Below are 13,769 nucleotides of genomic sequence, written 5' to 3'. Positions count from 1 at the left end.
AAACTGTGCGCAAAATCCAGATTCAGAGAATTCATCAGTGGCGAGGTGGAAATTCCACATGCCCGTGTGGAAAATTTCCACTGAGGATGTGTGGAACATCCACACGCCTGCGTGTGGATGCCCGATTCTAGTCCTTTAAAAAGTCGTGATTCAGCCCCAATTTCTCCATCTTTGTCCTTATCTTTTAGTCCACCTTTCCCATTCTTTGGAGCTGCCAGTGGCCAGTGTTTGGAGAGGCTTGGCAAGGCTTTGGAAAGGTTTGACAGCCTTCAACACCGCGTTTCTTTCAGAATAGAGCTATTGGGGGAGCTTTCATCGGCATGATCCGGCGAAGTATGTCCTAGGTTTCACGAGGGGACATTTGAAGTATATGCGGCTGATCCACAAGATCTTCGACACGAACACAAGGGGGTTTTCATTCATCGATTGCATCTCTATACTTTTGATTTCATTATATATTGTATTTTGCTCCATGGAGAGCTAAACCCCTAGTGGGTATTTGGGTATTTGTAAACCCTAGGATGTATTTGTTTCATTGAATCTCTTTATTATGCTTTCAATTAATTGATGTTTATTATGAGTTCTAATCTTGTAGGCTTGATTGTTTGAATACTCCCTTAGAGTATCACTAGGGTTGAGAGTTCTTGTTGGTAACTCTTGTGAGTGAATGGGCTAAGGGATGTAGCTGAGCGTCCCCTTTCCCCTCCGGTATGATCTATCCTACCTCTATGTTCCAAGAGTTCTTTGCGGCCATAGTAGAGTGAATGGGCTAAGGGATGACCTTCTGCTAAGGCATAGTTGCGAGTGTAACGGAGTGAAGCATTGAAGGGATTTTGAGCACCTAGGGCTTAATTGTGGTTAGGGACCTTCCACCTGGACCAAAGGGTTAGGTCTATACATAGGAATAGAGTTTATCAGTTGTAATTCTTAGAACTCATTGCAATTTTATACGAGTGTGAGCTTGAGTGGTTATTCAATTTCTCCTCTAGGACATGTATAGAGTTAGGCATGGTTGACCTTAGATTTGGGACCATGTATTAAAGGATCTCCACGACTCATTAATGCATTAGTTAGAAAGCATGATACTGAGGGATTTTTGCACTTGAAACTATTGTCCTTGGCGGAACAATATCAAAGGTACCCCATTTATCATCGATTGCCTCCCCTATCTTTTACTTGCGCCTCCTTTATCTTTTCTTATTTTCATTTGCATTGAGTTTGTTTTCACATCACTTTCAACATATTTTCATTCTAGTTAAATAGCAATATTGGTGGTTCTCAATACTATTCCCTGTGGATTCGACTACCCTCTCACCGGGGTATTATTACTTCGACACCCGTGCACTTGCGGTTTACACGCATATTCGGTCATGTCAGCCAACCTTCTCGTATTCAAGTCAGCACAATGATTTGGAGGGTCACAAAGGCAGTCACATTCAAGTATTCTGACTTGTGCATGTATAGTAAAATCTCCACCAATGTAGCCATTTATCGAAGAAGCAAAGCGATCTACAACCTAGAAGTGTGCCTGTTTATGTAACCTCAATGAGAATATGGATTCGGGAGTATTTCAGCCCAGCACTGTAGGAGGGTAATGCAGCAATTCGATGTAGCAATTCACTGTAGCTAGTACTGCTCACAACTGGCAGAGAAAAGCAATTTCCAAAGAATCCATATGGTCGTGTGTAAATTCCACATGCCTGTATGTTAATTCCACAGGCCCATGTGGTGAATCCATAGTGGCCTATGGATTCCCGATTCTAGCCCTATTTAAGGCCGATTTTAGCCCCGATTTCAGTATTTGTTTCTCCATCTTTTCCCAAACTTGATAGAGGGCTGCAGCTAGGGTTTTGAGAGGTATTGGCTAGGGATTATGAGAGGTTCTACGGCTCTGATATCGTGCTCTGTTTGGAAGAAGGTTAGTGGGAAAGCCTTCGTCTGCACTGATCCGGTGAGGTGTATCCTAGGCCGGACAAAGGGACCTTTGGAAGAGTAGAGGCTTCTCCACAATACCATCTTCCTGACTATCGAGGGGGTTTTCTATGGATTACTTGTTTTGCATTCGATTTCATTGATTGTAACTAGCTCCATTGAGAGCTAAACCCCCTAGTGGGTACTTGGATTTGTGAACCCTAGGATGTATTTGTTTCATTAAACCTTGGTATTATGCTTTCATTAATTGATGTTTTATTTGAGTTGCAATCTTGAATGCTTGATTGATTGAATGCTCCCATAGAGTGACACTATGGTTGAGAGTTCACCTTGGTAACCCTTGTGAGTAAGTGACACACCACGAGAATTAGACAAAGCTAGTTTGGAGAGGGTTGAGAGGGTGAGTCGAGAGGTAGCGGAGCTTCCCATTTCCTGTCCGGTGTGATTTATACTACCTCCATTTCCACGAGTTATTTGCAGTTATAGTAGAGTGAATGGGCTAAGGGATGACCTTCTACTGGGGCTTAGTTGCAGAGGTAATGGAGTGAAGTGTTGAAGTGATTTTAGAACCTAAGGCATAATTGTGACTAGGGACCTTCCACCTTGACCAAAGTGTTAGGTCTACATCTGGGAAGAGGATTTATCACTTGGAATCCCTAGAACTCATTGCGATTCTATACAAGTGCGAGGTTAAGAAATTGTTCAATTTCTCCTCCGGGATATGTACAGAGTTAGGCATAGTTGACCTTAGATTTGGGACCATGTATTGAAGGATCTTCATGACTCATTAATGCATTAGTTAGAAAGCATAAAAGAGGGTTTTGCACTTGAAACGATTGTCCTTGGCGGAACAATATCCGAGTACCCCATTTATATCGATTGCCTTACGTCCCCTTTACTTGTGGTCTTTTTCTTGTCTCTTTTACTTTTGTTACATTACATCATGTCACACAACTATTATTCACTTTTTGCTTAGTTAAGAAACAATTTAAGTGTTTTTATTCCCTACTCCCTATGGATACGATACCCACTCATCTGGGATTTATTACTTCAACAAACACATGCACTTGTGGACATATAGAAAGGGCGTTGTAAGGTGTGGATAATTTCCACACACCCATGTGGATTCTCTGAGCTACACTTTTTCGGCCGATTGTGAACAGTACCTGCTGTAGTGAATTGCTGCAGTGTTTTGCTACAGTCCGTCCCGAAACATTACTAAATCCATGCTTTCATTGAGGTAACATAAACAGGCACACGTTTATGTCGTAGATTGCTTTGCTTCTTCAATAATGGCTTTATTGGTGAATATATTGCTATAAATGCACAAGCCGGGATACTCGAATGTGACTGCCCTTCTGCCCCTAAAAACCATCGTGCTAACTTGAATACAAGGAGGTTGGTACACATTGTTGCATCTTGAATCCGACTTATGTCTACGCGTTTGAACCTTCTCAAAATTCCCTCCAAATAGTGTGTTCACAATCTACATTGGCTTCACAACCCTTTATGCATGAAAGTAACATAAATGCACACATATTAGCGCTAAAGTCGATAAAAGTAATGCTCATCATAAGGAAAGAATACTTCATATTCTTATCACACAAGCACTTATCACTCCAAAAGCCTTGCCAATACCTCTCTAAACCCTAGCCGCAAGCCTCTCAAAACTTTGAGAAAAGATAGGAAAAAAGATCCTGAAATCAGGGCTGTCCGCTGCTTTACATAGGCTGGAATCGGGAATCCACACAGCCCTGTGGATGTTCCACATGCCCCTATGGAATTTCCACACGCCCTTGTGGAAATTCCACACGAACATGTGAATTCTCTGGAATTCTGATTTTCTGCGAGCTATGAATAGTAACTGCCACAATGAAAAGCTACAGTATTTTGCTACAAAACATGCTACAGCACTCCCCGCCAAAATGCTCCTGACTACACATTTTTCATCAAGGCAACATAAACAGGCACATGTTTATACCGTAGATCGCGTCGCTTCTTTAATAAACAGACTCATTGGTGAAGATCTTGCTATCATCGCACGAGTTAGAATACACAAATGTGACTGCCTTTGTGCCCCTCCAAACCAAGTGATTGCTTGAATACACGAAGATTGGCACACATTCACATATCTTTGAACCCAATTTGTGTCTTCACATTTGTTCCTTCCAAGATTTTGTCAAATAATGCATTCACGATTTACATTGGCCTCTTTCTTTCATATTTGGCTCCATAACAATACATGCACCAAAGTACACAAATACACATGTATTAGTGCTAAAACCAGATAAAAGTAATGCTTAACGCAAGAAAAGAACACTTCATATTACTAATACACAAGCACTTATCAAACTCTCCCCCCCTTATGCTTTTGGTTGTCCTCAAGCAAAAATAAATTATTGAAGCACAGAAGAAGGAAATATTGAAAGTGCTTAGCCTTAGGTTGACCAAAAGTATGCAAGAAGGGCATTCTATAAGTAAGGGAGATTTTAACACTAAATATGAAAAAATCAGTGCTCTAGCTGAAAACTCTGATAAAAAAGAATAAGAAACCAGAAATCGTGTAAGTGTGTGTAAACTCACACAATTCAACCCAAAGTATATTCTTCAAAGTTCTAAGTAATAAGGGACTTATTCGTCTACAAAACACAACAAAATGAAGGAATGGTAGTAATTTTACACATCCTCTAAGGTAGTCCTTTTCAAAGCGGCCACTAAGGTAGCTTTCACACTTTCGAGGTGGTAGCTTTTACAATCGGAGTAGTAGCTTTCACCTATCCCATGAGATAGCTCTTTCTCTTATTAGGGCATAACTAATATCTGACTTATGAGAGTAGCTTCATACTTTATAGGCGGTAGCTCTTTCCACCGCCAATGCGCAACCAAACAAGTATAAACTATTTCTCTTTTTCCAAATTTTTTAATAACAAAACAAGAAACAGAACTAATTAGTCTCTTAAACATCGAACTTGAGTTTCCAAAAGAGGTTAATGAGCGAGATGTGCAACAAGTGTCAATCGGGCAAAAATTCCTAGAAATTCATGTAAAAATAGGAGCTTGAAAACATTCAATGTTAAAAATTCTCCTAAACTCAAAAATATAATCATTGTAACTAAGGTGAACCGCCTTGGCTGTGTCCATGACTAGTTCTTAATTCCCATACTGACAAAACCATCTACACACATATACAAGGGGATTCAGTGAAGCTCAAGAAGAACAAAATAAACTTGAGTATATAAAAGTAAAGCGATGAAATACAACTCGACACATAAACAAAAATAAAAGATAAACTCAGAAAGAGAAACTTTTCTGAGTGTACAAGTCCAAAATAGCAATACTAAAATAAAATACGAAAAGCATAAAAGAAATAAAAAAAGGAAGCATCAAGTGTCGGTGTCATCTGGTGTTGGCTTTGTCGCTGCTGCTATTGGAGATAAATCAAATGGTGCAAGTGGATCTGGTGATGGTGATGCTGGTGAAGCCGGAAGGGTCCTCGGTCTCATAATGAAAGGAGAGGACGAATCGCGCTCAAGTAGCTGCTGTAAAATATCAAAACGTGCCATCACCTCTGTGTGGTTCGCGGCATGTGTAGCGCGAACGTCAGCTAAGTCTGCCTGTAGCACCCCTACAATACTCTCGAGCCTCTCAAATCGATTATGGGCTCGAGGTGGAGAAAATATATGAATTGGTGGGGGCTCCTAAATTGTAGGGAAGCCTCTACCTGTTCTTGCTCTGCCTGCGCTTGCTCTATCTGTGGCTCTAGTACTGGCTGTAGTGCCGCCCTCCACCTCGGCTGTCTCAGAATGGGGCATGATCATCATATACAATCCTTGGACACATCTCTAGATCATCCCCATCAATCTCATAGAGGCTATGCCAAGTGGAGTCGGTACAATGGCCTTCTCGGCCCCCATGATAGCATCTAATAACCCCATCCCCTTGATGAGTCTGGTGATGTAGGGGCCTGAGAACAGAACACTGACTCTGGCATACTGGTTTTGCTAATGAAGATAATCAGCCATGATATGCCCCAAATGAATTAGCTCATGCTAGACCATCGAAAATAAGTAAAGTAAATCCTGTCGGCTCAAAACACCTGTGCTCTCACCACGGCCGCTCACTGATCTACTTAGCACTGCATATATGTATCTATAGCTCAGCTAGGACAAGCACGTGGCCTTAGACACTCCTGGCTCGTACTGACCCTATCAACATAATATCCCGTACGGTCTCTGATCAGTCAAGCTGCCAAGATAATCTGTCGGTAAGGGCCCGTACTCCTCCATGTTAATAAAAGCTTTGTCATACCATCCCATGCTGAAAGAAAACTGTGTAACACTCATACTGTAATAACTTCCAAATGCTCAAAACTGCACGGTGTCAACACTATCGAATCTGGAGTATGACTGGTCTAACTGAAAAGATGCTAGAACCTCGAGTGTCAATGCATGGATGGCTGGCTCTCGAATCGATAATAACCTCCTCAAGCTTCCCACGACCAACAACTCCTTAACCTTAGTGGCTAGTTCATCACCTTGCTGCACCTCTCTCATCACACTAAAATCAAAAAACCCCGACTGTCCAAACCTAAGCTTTGATAGCCTCACAAATCGGACCTAGTGCTCAGGAATAGCAAATCCCATATCCTCTAGCTCAGGAGATGGCTCACGATGCCGCTTCTCAGCTTGCTTCTTCGACTGGGTGCCATATCTGCAAAAATTAAATAAGAATCGATCAAAGAAGCTCATAGCTCAATACTACTAGAATCCACACGGTCGTGTGGAAATTTCACACGCCTGTGAGGATTCACGAGGTGTGAAAACCGTACGGCCGCATGCCAAAATTCCAAAAATAAACCACAACTCCATTTCTAAACTCAATCTAAGCATGCATGGTCCATCTATTCACAGAAATGAAGCATCATTCACCATTTTGACTAATTAAAATCAAGTATGGGGAAGAAACAATAGAGAGAAAATTTACCGATGAGAAGGTGATGAAAATTCTGAAAATCATCTAGAAAACTCACGTAAAACTTTGCTAAGTCGACGGTGAAAGATCAGGGGAATGAAAGAGTGTATTCTCTAAAAGTTTAGGAGTGAGGAGATGAAGTGACAAGATCCCCTTGCGTATATCCTACAAGTGCATGGGTTTGTCGAAGTAATAATCCCGGGTGAGCGTGGTCGAATCCACAGGGAGTAGGGAGTAAAAACACTTAATTTGATTCTTAGCTATGTGAAAAATCAATGATAAGGAGTGTGATAATGATTTAATTCTCAACAATAAAAGCAACATGAAAGAGAGCAAAAGTAAAGAAGCGGGTAAGGCAATCGATAAATATGGGGTACCCGGATAATGCTCCACCTAGGATAATTGTTTCAAGTGCAAGAACCCTCTATTATGCTTCCTAATCAATGCAATGGTGAGTCATGGAAATCATTAATTACATAGTCCCAAATCTAAGGTCAACTATGCCTAACTCTATACATGTCCCAGAGGAGAAATCGAACAATCTCAACACCTAACACTCGCATAGAGTTGCAATGAGCTCTAGGGATTCCAAGTGATAAAACTCTTCCTTATAATAGACCTAAGCCTTTGGTCCAGCTGGAAGGTCCCTAACCACAATTGAGCCCTAGATACTAAGATCACCTCAACGCTTCACTCTGTTGCACGCGCAACTAAGCCCCAGCAGAAGTTCATCTCTCAGACCATTCACTCTATTATGGCCACAAAGAACTCGAGGAACGGAGGTAGAATCAATCACGCTGGAGGGGAAAGGGGACTCTCCTGTACCTCTCGACTCACCCTCTCAACCCTCTCCAACCTAGCTTTGTCTAACGCTCATGGTGTGTCACTCACTCACAAGGTTACCAACAAGAACTCTCAACCCTAGTGTCACTCTAGGGGAAATGTTCATACAATCAAGCATTCAAGGTTGGAACTCACAATAAACATCAATTTATTGAAAGCATAATAAAGAGATTCAAAGAAACAAATACATCATAGGGTTCACAGTACCCGAGTACCCACTAGGGGTTTAGCTCTCCATGAAACTAAGTACAATCAAAGAAATAGAATGTAAAAGCAATGAATTCATAAAGAAACCCCTCGATAGTCGTGTCGATGGTCTTGTGTAGAGTCCTCTACTCGTCGCAAGGGATCCTTTGTCCGGCCTAGGATACACCTCGCCAGATCGGTGCCGACGAAAGCTCTCCCAATAACCTTTTTCCAAAAGACACGCGATGTTGGAGCTGTAGAACCTCTCCAAAAACCTAGCCAATACCCTCGAAACCCTCGCCGAAGCCCTCCCGCAAGTTGGGGAAAAGATGGAGAAATGAATACCAAAATCGGGGCTGAATCGGCTTTAAATAATGCTGAAATCGGGCGACTCCATGTGTGTGGATGCTCCACGCGCCCGTGCGGAATTTCCACACAGTCGTGGATAATTTCCACACGCCCGTGTGGATTCTCTGTTTCTCTGGTTTCTCTGGTATCTCGGTCGGCTGTGAACAGTGCTGCTACAGTACATACTACAACGTTCTCTGCGAGTGCTCTCCCTACGAGATTCGACTCGAATAGCTTCCCAATTCCATACTTTCATCGCTGTAACGCAAACGGGCACAGGTTCACGTTGTGGATCACTTGCTTCTTCAATGGTGTACACGTTGGTGGAACTCTTGTTCTATGTGCATAAGTCAAAATGCTCGAGTGTAACTGCCTCTGTGCCCCTCCAAATGGATGTGCCAACTCGAATACGAGGAGGTTGGCACACATTCTAACATCTCACATCGACCTATGTCTTCGCGTTTGAACGTTAGCAAGATTTCCTCCAAAATCGCCGCATTGTGATCCACATTGTCATATTTCTTTCATACTCAGCCTCACAACCCTACCTACATAAAAGTAGCATAAAAACACACATATTAGTGTAAAAACCCGAGAAAAGTAATGCTCAACATAAGGAAAGAATGCTTCGCATTCATATCACACAAGCACTTATCATGAAGAAACGCGAAGACATATTAAAGAAAACCTACACCTCTTAAAGTTCTACACATCCACATGGGCGTGTGGAAATTACCCACGCCCGTGTGCCTCCATAGGAGGGTTTCATAGGAGTAGATGTACGCCCCTGTGTGCTCTCGGGATAACACTCTGAACCTCTGAATGCAACCACACGAGCGTACGGAAATTACCCACGCCTGTGTGCCAGACCCACAGGGTAGACGCATGTCCCTGTGGCTTCTCTGTCCAACTGAGATAATTCTCCAAGTGTAACACATGCCCGTGTGGAAATTCCACACGTGCGTGGACCTTCCCAATACCAGCTCACAGGGGCACTCACACGCCAATGTGTATTCTCGAGAGGGAAGAGAGCTCTTCTGCAGAGATCCACATGGGCATGAAGGAAAGAAGCCAATGTGGATCATAATGCACCAATTTTGGAGGAAATCTTGCTAAGGTTCAAACGCGAAGACATAGGTCGGATGCGAGATGCTAGAGTGTGTGCCAACCTCCTCATATTTGAGTTAGCACAAACATTTGGAGGGGCACAAGGGCAGTCACACTCAAGCATTCTGACTTATGCACATAGAACAAGATCTCCACCAATTTGTCCGTCATTAAAGAAGCAAGTGATCCACGACGTGAACATGTGCCCGTTTGCATTACGCCAATGTAAGCATGGATTTGGGAAGCACTGTTCACAGCCAGCTGAGAAAACAGGAATTCAGAGAATCCACACGGGCGTGTGGAAATTCCAAATGGGCGTGTGAAAAATCCACAGGCCCATGTGGTCGCCCGATTGTAGCCCTATTTAATGCCGATTCAGCCCCGATTTTAGTATTTTTTTCTCCATCTTTTCCCCAACTTAAGAGAGGGTTTCGGCTAGGGTTTTGAGGGGTGTTGGCTAAGTTTTGGAGAGGTTCTACGGCTCCGATATTGTCATTCCTTAGGAAGAAGGTTGGTAGGGGTGCTTCCGTCGAGGCGTATCCTATACCGGACAAGGGAATCCTTGGATGACGAATAGAGGACTTTCCACAAGACCATCGACACGACCATCGAGGGGGTTTCTCTATGGATTCATTGCTTTTACATTCTATTTCTTTGATTGTAGTTAGCTCTATGGAGAGCTAAACCCCTAGTGGGTACTTGGGTATTTGTGAACCCTAGGATGTATTTGTTTCATTGAATCTCTTTATTATGCTTTCAATTAATTCATGTTTATTGTGAGTTCCAACCTTGAATGCTTGATTGTATGAACATTTCCCCTAGAGTGACACTTGGATTGAGAGTTCTTGTTGGTAACCTTGTGAGTGAGTGACACACCATGAGCGTTAGATAAAGCTAGGTTGGAGAGGGTTGAGAGGGTGAGATGAGAGGTACAGGAGCGTCCCCTTTGCTCGAGTTTTTTGCGGCCATAATAGAGTGAATGGTCTAAGGGATGACCCTCCACTGGGGCTTAGTTGCACGTGCAATGGAGTGAAGTGTTGAGGTGATCTTAGTGTATAGGGCTTAATTGTGGTTTGGGGCGTTCCACCTTGACCAAAAGGTTAGGTCTATAATTAGGAAGAGATTTATCACTTGGAATCCCTAGAGCTCATTGCAACTCTATTCGAGTGCGAGGTTGAGAGGTTATCTAATCTCTCCTCCGGGACATGTATAGAGTTATGCATAGTTGACCTTAGGTTGGGACTATGTATTTAAGGATTTCCATGGCTCACCATTGCATCGATTAGGAAGTATAATAGAGGGTTCTTGCACTTGAAATAATTATCCTAGGCGGAGCATTATCCGAGTACTCTATCTTTATCGATTGCCTTACCTTCTCCTTTACTCGTGCTCTCTTACTTGTTGCTTTTACTTTTGAGAATTGAATCATTGTCACACTTATCACTATTGATCTTTCACATAGCTAAGAAGCGGATTAAGTGTTTTTGTTCCCTACTCCCTGTGGATTTAATACCCGCTCATCCAGAATTATTACTTCAACAAACCCGTGCACTTGTGGGATATACGCAAGGGGACCTTGTCAAGTTTTTGGTGCCATTGCCGGGGAGTAGGCGTTTAGAGATACTTTACACTTTATTTTCTTGGCTATTTCACCATACATTCTATTTCATATCTTCTTAATCTATCATCGTTCTGATTTCTTTTTTTCTTTTTTTGGGTGCAGGTCCAGGTTATGACCCGAGGGAATCCCTCAATATTGATTGAAGGAGATCTTGAGCTTAAACGTACACTTAGAAGATAAGGGAAAGAGCCTGTGCAAGAATAGTCTAATTTAGCTGATTTGGAAGTGGAAGGATCTGAAAACATGGCAGAACATAACGAGTAACAGCGGACATTATCCGATTATGCTAGACCTTCACTATTGGGGACACAATCGAGCATTGTGCGTCCCCCGATTGCAGCTCAGAAGTTTGAGTTGAAGCCTACATTCATCCACATGTTGCAGCAATCCGCTACAGTTTAAAGGTTTGGCCGATGAGGATCCAAAGCAGATCATATAGAGAGTTTTCTCGAGGGTGTGTGATATCGTCGATGATAAACGGAGTGATGGATAATGCCATCAAGTTGAGAGCCTTCCCATTTTCCTTAAAGGAGAGAGCGAAGCAGTGGCTACACATATTACGTAGAGCATCGATTACCACATGGGAGGAGATGGTAGAAGGATTTCTTGCCTGTTATTTCCCTCCCGAAAAATCTGCAGAGCTTAGGAATGAGATCTCATCCTTTGTTCAGTTGGAATTGAAGTCTCTATTCGACACATGGGAAAGGTTCAAGGAACTCCTGAGAAAGTGCACACAACACGGATTTCCGGAGTGGATGATTGTTCAGACCTTTAACAATGGTTTGAACCCGAGTATAAAGCAACTCTTGGATGCGGCAGCAGGAGGTACCTTAGGTAGCAAGCCCCAGATGAGGCCCATCAGTTAATTGAAGAAATGGGGCTAAACAGCTACCACTGGAATGCTAGGGAGAAAAAAAAGGTGGCCGGTCTCTATGAAATAGATGCGGTAAATTCATTGGCGGCACAAGTGGAAAATTTGAGTAAGAAGTTAGATCTTCTAACTTCAAATAGAGTGGCGGCCATGACTAATTGCACAGGGTGTGGTGGAGGACATGCTCCCTCTGATTGCCCGATCTCTATCGGTGATGTTTCTTCGGTGGAGAATGTTGATTTTGTATGTAATGGCATGTGACCTCAAGGAAACCCATATAGCAATACCTACAATTTGGGTTGAAAGAATCATCCCAATTTCTCATGGAGTAATCAAGGTCCGCAAAAGGCAATGGGGCCACTAGGTTTCCAACAACAACAACAAGCACCTCAGGTGGAAAACAGAGTCTCAGGTTTGGAAACCCGAATGAATGACTTAGAGAAGTACTTGACTAGATTTGTGCAATCTACAAATACAAGGTTTGAATCACTCGAGGCTACACCGCCTCTTTGCATAACCTTGAAAATCTGGTGGGGCATATTGCGAAGTCTCTTTCTGAAAGACCACATGGAAGCTTGCCAAGCAATACGGAGACCAACCCTAGAGATCATCTGAAGGGGATCACTTTGAGAAGTGGTCGTGAGGTTGAAAGTAGGCTTCCGAGTGAGAAGCCAAAAGAACACGCACCCGAGGTTATAGAGGTGGAAGAGGGAACAAGCAAAGAGAAAGCGGTGGCACTTCCACCTTTCAAGCCAAGAATCCCTTATCCCTCTAGATTGAAAAATGACAAAGGAGATGAACAGTACAAGAAGTTCCTGAGTTTGTTCATGCAACTCCACATCAATATTCCTTTTGTTGAGGCATAGGCCCAAATGCCTAAGTATGCGAAGTTCTTGAAAGATTTGTTGACTAACAAGAGGAAATTGGAGGAAAGTTCTTCAGTGATTTTAGATGCTTCATGCTCGGCGGTATTGCAAAAGAACATGCCGAACAAGAAGAAAGACCAGGGAAGCTTCATCATTCCGTGTAATGTTGGCAATCTCGGTGAGGAAATGGCATTGGCGAACTCAGGGGCTAGTATCAACGTCATGCCATACACTTTCTTTCAAAAGCTAGGCTTGGGCGAGCCTAGGCCTACTCGGATGACTTTGCAACTAGCAGACCGAACAGTGCGACATCCGAGAGGCATCATTGAAGACATGCTTGTCAAGATGGACAAGTACATTTTTCATGTTGACTATATAGTGCTAGACATCGATGAGGATGCAGATGTACCTTTGATACTTGGGAGACCATTCTTGCGGACTTCCAAGGCATTGATTGACATGGACGGCGGAGAGCTCACATTGAGAGTTGGAGATGACAAGCTCACATACCGCCTTGCTGAAGCCATGCGGCCTTCTTTTGACTTCGATGATACTTTATACTTTCTAGACACTACTGATGAGGTTGTTGATGAATACATGCAGGAAATGTTCAATCTGGATCCGTATGAAGGTTTGCTCAACCAAGAGGAGGATTATGAAGAAGTAATGATGCTTGGATCGATGGTAGAAGTACCATCTACCCCGGGGATTCTGAAAAAGGTGCTCCAGAAAATGAAGACGGCTAGGAGACGCCACCGGAAACACTCCAAGGCCGTTAGAGACGTCCGTGGATGGAAGGAGTTGGATGAACCATTGCTAGTTGGTCCTAAGCCCGATAATACACCCTCTACTTTCACTAGATTATGCACATCATGCTTTCAAGCCATGGGTAAGAGGGCAACTTTCATTCATGAACCCCCGTGAGGGTAAGACAAAGGTACGTCAAGCTTAGTGACGTTAAACAAGAGCTTCTTGGGAGGCAACCCAAGTGTTTGCTATTATCTTATCTTCTAGTTTAGTTTGT

At 42.9% G+C, this 13,769-nt stretch overlaps 1 non-coding gene across 1 annotated transcript; it reads right to left on the bottom strand.

The window, feature by feature from the left end:
- Nucleotides 1–11,646: 11,646 nt before the first annotated feature.
- Nucleotides 11,647–11,753, bottom strand: LOC120269777. Its single transcript, XR_005539412.1, has one exon. It is a non-coding gene; the product is annotated as a small nucleolar RNA R71 (small nucleolar RNA).
- Between the last annotated feature and the right edge of the window lie 2,016 nt (nucleotides 11,754–13,769).

Source organism: Dioscorea cayenensis, chromosome 9 (genome assembly GCF_009730915.1).
Source record: "Dioscorea cayenensis subsp. rotundata cultivar TDr96_F1 chromosome 9, TDr96_F1_v2_PseudoChromosome.rev07_lg8_w22 25.fasta, whole genome shotgun sequence".
Classification (NCBI taxonomy): Eukaryota; Viridiplantae; Streptophyta; class Magnoliopsida; order Dioscoreales; family Dioscoreaceae; genus Dioscorea; species Dioscorea cayenensis.
Note: the sequence above shows the minus strand (reverse complement) of the source record. Positions and strands in the feature narration are given on the sequence as shown.